Consider the following 8,978-nt stretch of genomic DNA (forward strand, 5'->3'; position numbering starts at 1 on the left):
CTTGAGTCACATACTATATATTTGCATAATCTCATAAATCACAAAAATCAAAATTTGCATTTACTTCATCACCTATAGTAATATTGCTTAGCTAAAAAAATTCTTCAGTCCATCCGTACCTTTGGACCGTCTTCACCAATCATTAATTTTTCTCCATCAAATCTTCCTGGTAAATTAGCAATATATTTAAAGATAACAACCAGTCTTAATCCAAAGTCTTCTCTCTTATTAATATATTTGAACATTATTTCAGTTTTAATTCTTTTTAACTCTACTTTTATTCTGTTCTTCATATTTATTCAATACATATTGTATCTCTTATTTGCTTAATATATAATTAATGTGTGGTATATCTTCAAATGTTTGTAAGTGTTGATAACGATAAGAACAACTTGTTTTTCCGATATTCTGTTTCCTTCAATGTCACTCCATCGTCAGGCCACATGTGGCCCATCGGGACCATCCGACCACCGTGTCATCCTCAGATGAGGATGCGTATAGGAGAGGTGTGTGGTCAGCACATTGCTCTCCTGGTCGTTAGCCTGCTTTTCTGTGACCAGAGCCGCTACTATTCGGTCAAGTGGCTCCTCAATTGGCATCAAGAGGCTGAATGCACCCCGAAAAATGGCAACAGCACATGGCGACCCGGATGGTCACCCATCCAAGTGCCGGCCATGCCCGACAGCACTTAACTGTGGTGATCTGATGGGAACCGGTGTATCCACTGCGGCTAGGCTGTTGCCATTCCTTCAATACCTTTTATCATATTATCATCTAAACGTTCACTTCCTTCTTTAACTTTTTTTATTGCATAAATTCCAGGTTGGTCTTTTTTATGGCTCACAGAGTTTGTTCTCAGTTGTTTCTTTCATTTTTTAAATTCATATTTTTAATTTTTCAGCTTTATTCTGTTTCATTTAACTAGTTTAACAATATCAGATTGAAAAATTTCAGGTCATTTGAGATGTTGTTTCCTTTAAAGCAAACATATTTAGTTGGGAAAATTGCACATGCACAACAGATCTATGACATAACAATCAAATGCTGGCCAGACAATTTCCGCCTGCTGCCAGTACTGGAGCAGCAGTACCCTGAAGTGGCGTCTCTTACTTGTTTTCCCTTTGCCTGCGAGGTTTGGTTAGTGATAAGGTTCGCTGATGTGCAAAACATAGCCCCCATTGAAATTCATCATCTTCTATGTCATTTCTATTGGCAGAACATCATATCAAACACATCGTGCATTGCTGGTGTAGGTTTTTCTCCAAAGGTCGATAAAGTGTCCATGATGTTGAGTGCAATGGGTGACCATCCCTCATCAATGATCACCTGGCAGAGCTGTTGTGGCAGTGCATCCTGGAGAACTTTCACTTCACGATTAAGACCTCAACATTCGTTTTCTGTAGATATCGTGACCAGGGGGCAGAAAATGCTGACACTCTTTGACAAAATAAAACACTTTGGAGCAGCTCTGACTTTTCTACAGTGGTATCACGATGATGGGGACGAGATCCTCGACAGGATCATCATGGGTGAAGAGACATGGATTTCTCACTTGACTGCATAAACATAGCGACAGTCAATGCTTTGACGTCACAGTGAATTTCTGGTTAAGACGAAATTCAAACAGATTGTGTCGATGCAGAAAGTGACGTGCATGGTGTTCTGCGACAGGGAGGGCATTCTGCTCATTGACTTCCTGCCCAGAGGTGAAACAGTGAGTGTTGACTGTTATTGAGAAACAATGCAGAAAATGTGATACTGCAGGTGAAGTGCTGTTCCATGAAAATTCTCATCCATATATGGTTCAGCACACAGCAACTGTTTTGCATAAACTCAGCTAGCAGCTGTCTGATCACCCAGTATACACTCCTGATATTGTTTCAAGAAATTTCCATCTCTCCTTTCACATCAAGAAATTCCTGTCCTCTGACTGGTGTTTTGACAATGATGAAAAGTTGAAGATAACTGTCACACATTGGTCCCAGTCACAGAAAGCAGATTTCAATGACACAGGAATAAAAAAGTTGATCCCATTTCTTTTGGTGACTATCGACGAAAAATAGCTCAAACATTGCTGTTAATGTTGCCAATGGAGTTTTTCATGTAACTATGTTGTCTTTAATTTACAAAATAGGAAAACTTACTTTCTGGATGCACCTCATATTCCACTAGCATTTTATTGGGATGAATATTAATAATTATTAAATCTGATGTTCAGCATTCATTTATATATTTAAAGATTAAATAACTTACAACAATTAATTATTTAAATTATATTCGTATTTTTATAAAAATTAATATGATGAAATATTTTCCATTTACAGTTACAGAAAAGAAGCATTAACCACACGAACATAGCCCAGACTTAGCTTCATTGTAAAATGTTGACCAGTTTTTTCTAAACCTTCATACTGTTCTAAATAACCAAGAGCTTCTTTAAATTCTTTTTTACTTCCATGTAATATGCAATCATTATGGTTTATTAATAGATTTTTATTATCTTTTTAATAAATATGTAGTACTGGGCATTTAATTAAGATAGAAGAACATAAGTTGTTTATGTAGTGAAGTTGAATATTACAAAGGAGTATGTCAGAAGAAAAACTTACTGTAATTTTAACTTGGACTTCAAGTTCAAATTCGATAGGCCAGTTATAATGATTCTGTAGTTAAAAATACGCTTTGTGATTGCTCAAGAAAACCGATGCACAAAGTTATGGAAATTTCCACTGAACTCGGTTCTGGTGGGAGTCTACAACAACAAATTCCCACACTTTTAGCATCTACTCGATTGGGTAAATGACTGGTGTATTGCTGGTGTTTCTTGGCTACTTGTCATCCGCCATCGCCCTCTCTTAAATAGTGTGCTAAATAATGGTGTCTAGGGAAGTTTCCAAAGTTTTCTGGGTCTACAGTCTTTCTTTGTTGTCGGGCTGAGTAAGACATATTCTTACTATCACACATACACTCCTGGAAATTGAAATAAGAACACCGTGAATTCATTGTCCCAGGAAGGGGAAACTATATTGATACATCACATGATCATACTGACAGAACCACAGGCACATAGACACAGGCAACAGAGCATGCACAATGTCGGCACTAGTACAGTGTACATCCACCTTTCGCAGCAATGCAGGCTGCTATTCTCCCATGGAGACGATCGTAGAGATGCTGGATGTAGTCCTGTGGAACGGCTTGCCATGCCATTTCCACCTGGCGCCTCAGTTGGACCAGCGTTCGAGCTGGACGTGCAGACCGCGTGAGACGACGCTTCATCCAGTCCCAAACATGCTCAATGGGAGACAGATCCGGAGATCTTGCTGGCCAGGGTAGTTGACTTACACCTTCTAGAGCACATTGGGTGGCACGGGATACATGCGAACGTGCATTGTCCTGTTGGAACAGCAAGTTCCCTTGCCGGTCTAGGAATGGTAGAACGATGGGTTCGATGACGGTTTGGATGTACCGTGCACTATTCAGTGTCCCCTCGACGATCACCAGAGGTGTACGGCCAGTGTAGGAGATCGCTCCCCACACCATGATGCCGGGTGTTGGCCCTGTGTGCCTCGGTCGTATGCAGTCCTGATTGTGGCGCTCACCTGCACGGCGCCAACACGCATACGACCATCATTGGCACCAAGGCAGAAGCGACTCTCATCGCTGAAGACGACACGTCTCCATTCGTCCCTCCATTCACGCCTGTCGCGACACCACTGGAGGCGGGCTGCACGATGTTGGGGCGTGAGCGGAAGACGGACTAACGGTGTGCGGGACCGTAGCCCAGCTTCATGGAGACGGTTGCGAATGGTCCTCGCCGATACCCCAGGAGCAACAGTGTCCCTAATTTGCTGGGAAGTGGCGGTGCGGTCCCCTACGGCACTGCGTAGAATCCTACGGTCTTGGCGTACATCCGTGCGTCGCTGCGGTCCGGTCCCAGGTCGACGGGCACGTGCACCTTCCGCCGACCACTGGCGACAACATCGATGTACTGTGGAGACCTCACGCCCCACGTGTTGAGCAATTCGGCGATACGTCCACCCGGCCTCCCGCATGCCCACTATACGCCCTCGCTCAAAGTCCGTCAACTGCACATACGGTTCACGTCCACGCTGTCGCGGCATGCTACCAGTGTTCAAGACTGCGATGGAGCTCCGTATGCCACGGCAAACTGGCTGACACTGACGGCGGCGGTGCACAAATGCTGCGCAGCTAGCACCATTCGACGGCCAACACCGCGGTTCCTGGCGTGTCCGCTGTGCCGTGCGTGTGATCATTGCTTGTACAGCCCTCTCGCAGTGTCCGGAGCAAGTATGGTGGGTCTGACACACCGGTGTCAATGTGTTCTTTTTTCCATTTCCAGGAGTGTAGTATAAGTTCATATCTAGTTGTGACCCATTAGTCATTTCGCTTTTCAACGTAGGAGACCATCGCATAATTTAAATTCGACAGCCAATAGATTCAATGCTCTTTGTTATCGTGTGAAATGCCTATTTACTTAGATCAGCTGTTTTCCTCTTTGTGGATCACGAGATCGATTCTTGTTCAAGTTCTCATCCTAATAATCTATAAATCCTTCTTTCACTGAGTAAACCCAATACCTAGTTCTATATACGAAATTGTGTGGTCCGATATTTAACGATACCACATTGATTTTTTTGTCGAACTAATCTTGGAGATATTGTACACCCCCCGCAGAACCGTATCACTGTTTTCCACTCAACATCTTGATCAGGATGAATAGTTGCAGTCCAGTGAAAACGTTGAAGCTTGGAATTTGCTTGACTTATTAGAACTTTAACCAACATGTTGAACTAAGTTCTTGGTTTTTTTCCTGATCCAACTGTAATGATATTGCTTGCTGATACGCTAACTTGATATAACCGTCTTCTGTAGCATTTTGTTTTCTAACACAAGGGTTGGTGGTGCGAGTGTCCAAGGTTACTGCACTCCCACGAGTACCCATGCCCTGTCGTCTTGTGTAGAGATCCCTTGCTGATAGCACCATGTTAAGAATATGTATTAGAGTCCCAATCTTCTTAAGAAACTATGTGAAGAACTTTGTTCGATTTTTAGAAGACGACGAGTAGATCAATAAAAGAAAGCTTGTTGTTGTTATGGTCTTCAGTACTGAGACTGGTTTGATGCAGCTCTTAATGCTACTCTACCCTGTGCAAGCTTCTTCATCTCCCAGTACCTACTGCAACCTACATCCTTCTGAATCTGTTTAGTGTATTCATCTCTTGGTCTCCCTCTATGATTTTTACCCTTCACGCTGCACTCAAATACTATATTGGTGATCCCTTGTTGCCTCAGAACATGTCCTACCAACTGATCCCTTCTTCTAATGAAGTTGTGCCACAAACTTCTCTTCTCCCCAATTCTATTCAATACCTCCCCATTAGTTATGTGATCTACCCATCTAATCTTCAGCATTCTTCTGTAGCACAACATTTCGAAAGCTTCTATTCTCTTCTTGTCCAAACCAGTTATCGTCCATGTTTCACTTCCATACATTGTTACACTCCATACAAATACTTTCAGAAACGACTTCCTGACACTTAAATCTATACTCGATGTTAACAAATTTCTCCTTGTCATTGCCAGACTAGATTTGATATCCTCTCTACTTTGACCATCATCTGTTATTTTGCTCCGCAAATAGCAAATCTCTATTACTACTTTAAGTGTCTCATTTCCTAATCTAATTCCCTCAGCGTCACCCGACATAATTCGACTATATTGCATTATCCTTGTTTTGCTTTTGTTGATGTCCATCTTATACCCTCCTTTCAAGACACTGTCAATTCCGTTCAGCTGCTCTTCTAAGTCCTTTGCTGTCTCTGACAGAATTACAATGTCATCGGCGAACCTTAAACTTTTATTTCTTCTCCATGGATTTTAATACCTACTCCGAATTTTTCTTTTGTTTCCTTTACTGCTTGCTCAATATACAGATTGAATAACATCTGGGATAGGCTACAACCTTGTCTCATTCCCTTCCCAACCACTGCTTCACTTTCATGCCCCTCGACTCTTATAACTGCCGTCTGGTTTCTGCACAAATTGTAAATAGCCTTTCGCTTCCTGTATTTTACCCCTGCCACCTTCAGAATTTGAAAGAGAGTACTCCAGTCCACGTTGTCAAAAGCTTTCTCTAAGTCTACAAATGCTAGAAATGTAGGTTTGCCTTTCATTAATCAAGCTTCTAAGATAAGTCGTAGAGTCAGTATTGCCTCACGTGTTCCAATATTTCTACGGTATCCAAACTGATCTTCCCTGAGGTCGGCTTCTACCAGTTTTTCCATTCGCCTGTCGTCTCAGTTATGCGACTGAATCCGTGGTGTCCTATCAGAGAGGTCACAGTTCGTAGTAACTGACGGAAAGTCATCGAGTAAAACAGAAGAAATTTCTAGCGTTCCCCAAGGTAGTGTTATAGGTTCTTTGCCGTTCCTTATCTATAAAAACGATTTGGAAGACAATCTGAACAGCCATCTTAAGTTGTTTGCAGATAACGCTATCTTTTAGCCACTAGTAAAATCATCAGTAGATCAAAACAAATTGCAAAACGATTTATAAAAGATATCTCTATGGTGCGAAATCGGCAATTGACCCTAAATAACGAAAAGTATGAGGTCATCCACATGAGTGCTAAGAGGAATCCGTTAAACTTCGGTTCCATGATAAATCAGCCACATCTAAAGGCCGTAAATTCAACTAAATACCTAAAAATTACAATTACGAATAAATTAAATCGGAAGGAATACACAGAAAATGTTGTGGGCGAGGCTAAGCGAAGACTACGTTTTACTGGCGCGACACTTAGAAAATGTAACAGAACCACTAAAGAGACTGCCTACACTACGCATGTCAGTTCTTTTGTAGAATACTGCTGCGCGGTTTGGGATCCTTACCAGACAGGACTGACGGAGCACATCGAAAAAGTTCAAAGAAGGACAGCAAGTTTTGTATTATCTGAAATTGGGGAGAGAGTGTCACTGAGGTTACACAGGATTTGGGGTCGACATGGTTAACACAAAGCCGTTTTTCGTTGCGGCGGAATCTTCTTACGAAATTTCAATCACCAACTTTCTCCTCTGAATGCGTAAATATTTTGTTGACGCCGATCTACGTGGGGAGAAACGATTACCATAATAAAATAAGGAAAATCAGAGATCGCACGGAAAGATATAGGTGCTCGTTGGGTTAATAGAGAATTGTGAAAGTGGTTCGTTGGACCCTATGCCAGACACTTAAATGTGATTTGCAGAGTATCGATGTAGATGTAGATATAGAGGTATGTGTAGATGTAGATGCGTGTGATATTAGAAGTTTCTGCAGTGTTTCTGGCTGTGACCAGAGCAGTGGATAAGATATATGTTTGGAAAATTGGACTCGAGCCACAGCTGCTGTTGCATGTGTGACAAAAACTGTGCGTCATAGGTCTGCCTCGGCTGCGGATATTAGAAACAGAGTACTTCATGTCGTATTGAACTTACAGTGATCCTGCTGCGTGAAGTCACTAATTTTGCACCGAGAGTTTGAAAGACGTAACAAGTTTTTGTCCTGACCATGTCGTGGTGGATATGATGTGAGAATATATGACGTAACTGTAGCCATTGCAGTAGTGTGACATTCCATTAATTTGTCTCAGAGATTTCAAAGTACTTCGTGTGTTTACTGTATGTCTCGGTATAATACCATGCGAGAAGTACAAAACTACAATACAAGAAAAACAGTCATAATTAAGACATAAAATGGTATTTCCCACTTTATCACAAGCATACACTGAACGTCTAGAAAGATCGGAGACCTGTTTTATTCGTGGCGTACAAGCGACGTGAGTGCGGTAAATATAGCCGCAGATTGAACTAATGACTAAACATATTCGACCAGCCAATTGTTATTACTCAGTGTTTAGTAGTGGACGTGTGGCCGTAGTGCTTCAGCGTTGTTGTGTCACAAATCGCAGTGGATTAACATCTCTAAATCAAGTGTACAAGGAGTTCTGCAGAATGTTTTGAGGTAGAGGTACGTATGTGCAAAGTTAGTACCGCACACCTTGACTCCCGAACAAAAACAATGAAGCGAGCACTCCTGCAACGTCTTTATTGAAATGAAAAAGGCAAGCAGTTCTTTTCTTGAACAAAACATCACGTGTAAAGAGACTTGGTGTTATACGAAGCTATCACATAACGACAACGTGCAGAGATTCATGTGAAGGGACAACTCTTTGATGACATAACCGACGTCCAAGCCAATGTGATGCCTGATTTGAACAACATCCCAAAGAAGGACTTTTCTGAGAGTTTCACATGGTTCCATGAACGCTCTGTGAGTTTTGTTGAAGTGGGAAGAGACTATGTAGAACACTTGAAACGTTCAAACCACCGTCAGAACTCTTCTCTATCGTTTCCTAATCCAGTCTTGGAACTTTTTTGGGCATAATCCAATAACTTTAGTTATTATAACTGTGCTTTGGGAACTTTGGAAGCTGTTCTATGCTGAAAGTATACTGTGCCTTAAAGAATCGAAATGCCATGTACAAAACGTCGTATACCCTGAAATGTGTGTCATGCATCTACATCTACATGATTACTCTGCAATTCACATTTAAGTGCTTGGCAGAGGGTTCATCGAACCACAATCATACTATCTCTCTACCTTTCCACTCCCGAACATCGCGCGGGAGAAACCAACACTTAAACTTTTCTGTTCGAGCTCTGATTTCTCTTATTTTATTTTGATGATTATTTCTACCTATGCAGGTTGGGCTCAACAAAATATTTTCGCATTCGGAAGAGAAAGTTGGTGACTGATATTTCGTAAACAGATCTCGCCGCGACTAAAAACGTCTTTGCTTTAATGACTTCCATCCCAACTCGCGTATCAAATCTGCCACACTCTCTTCCCTATTATGTGATAAAACAAAACGAGCTGCGCTTTTTTGCATCCTTTCGATGTCTTCCGTCAGTCCC

At 41.7% G+C, this 8,978-nt stretch overlaps 1 pseudogene; it reads right to left on the bottom strand.

Annotated features, from left to right (window-relative positions):
- Window positions 1-625: 625 nt before the first annotated feature.
- Window positions 626-743, bottom strand: LOC126356594 (5S ribosomal RNA; annotated as a pseudogene).
- Between the last annotated feature and the right edge of the window lie 8,235 nt (window positions 744-8,978).

This window comes from Schistocerca gregaria, chromosome 3 (assembly GCF_023897955.1).
Source record: "Schistocerca gregaria isolate iqSchGreg1 chromosome 3, iqSchGreg1.2, whole genome shotgun sequence".
NCBI classification, from domain to species: domain Eukaryota; kingdom Metazoa; phylum Arthropoda; class Insecta; order Orthoptera; family Acrididae; genus Schistocerca; species Schistocerca gregaria.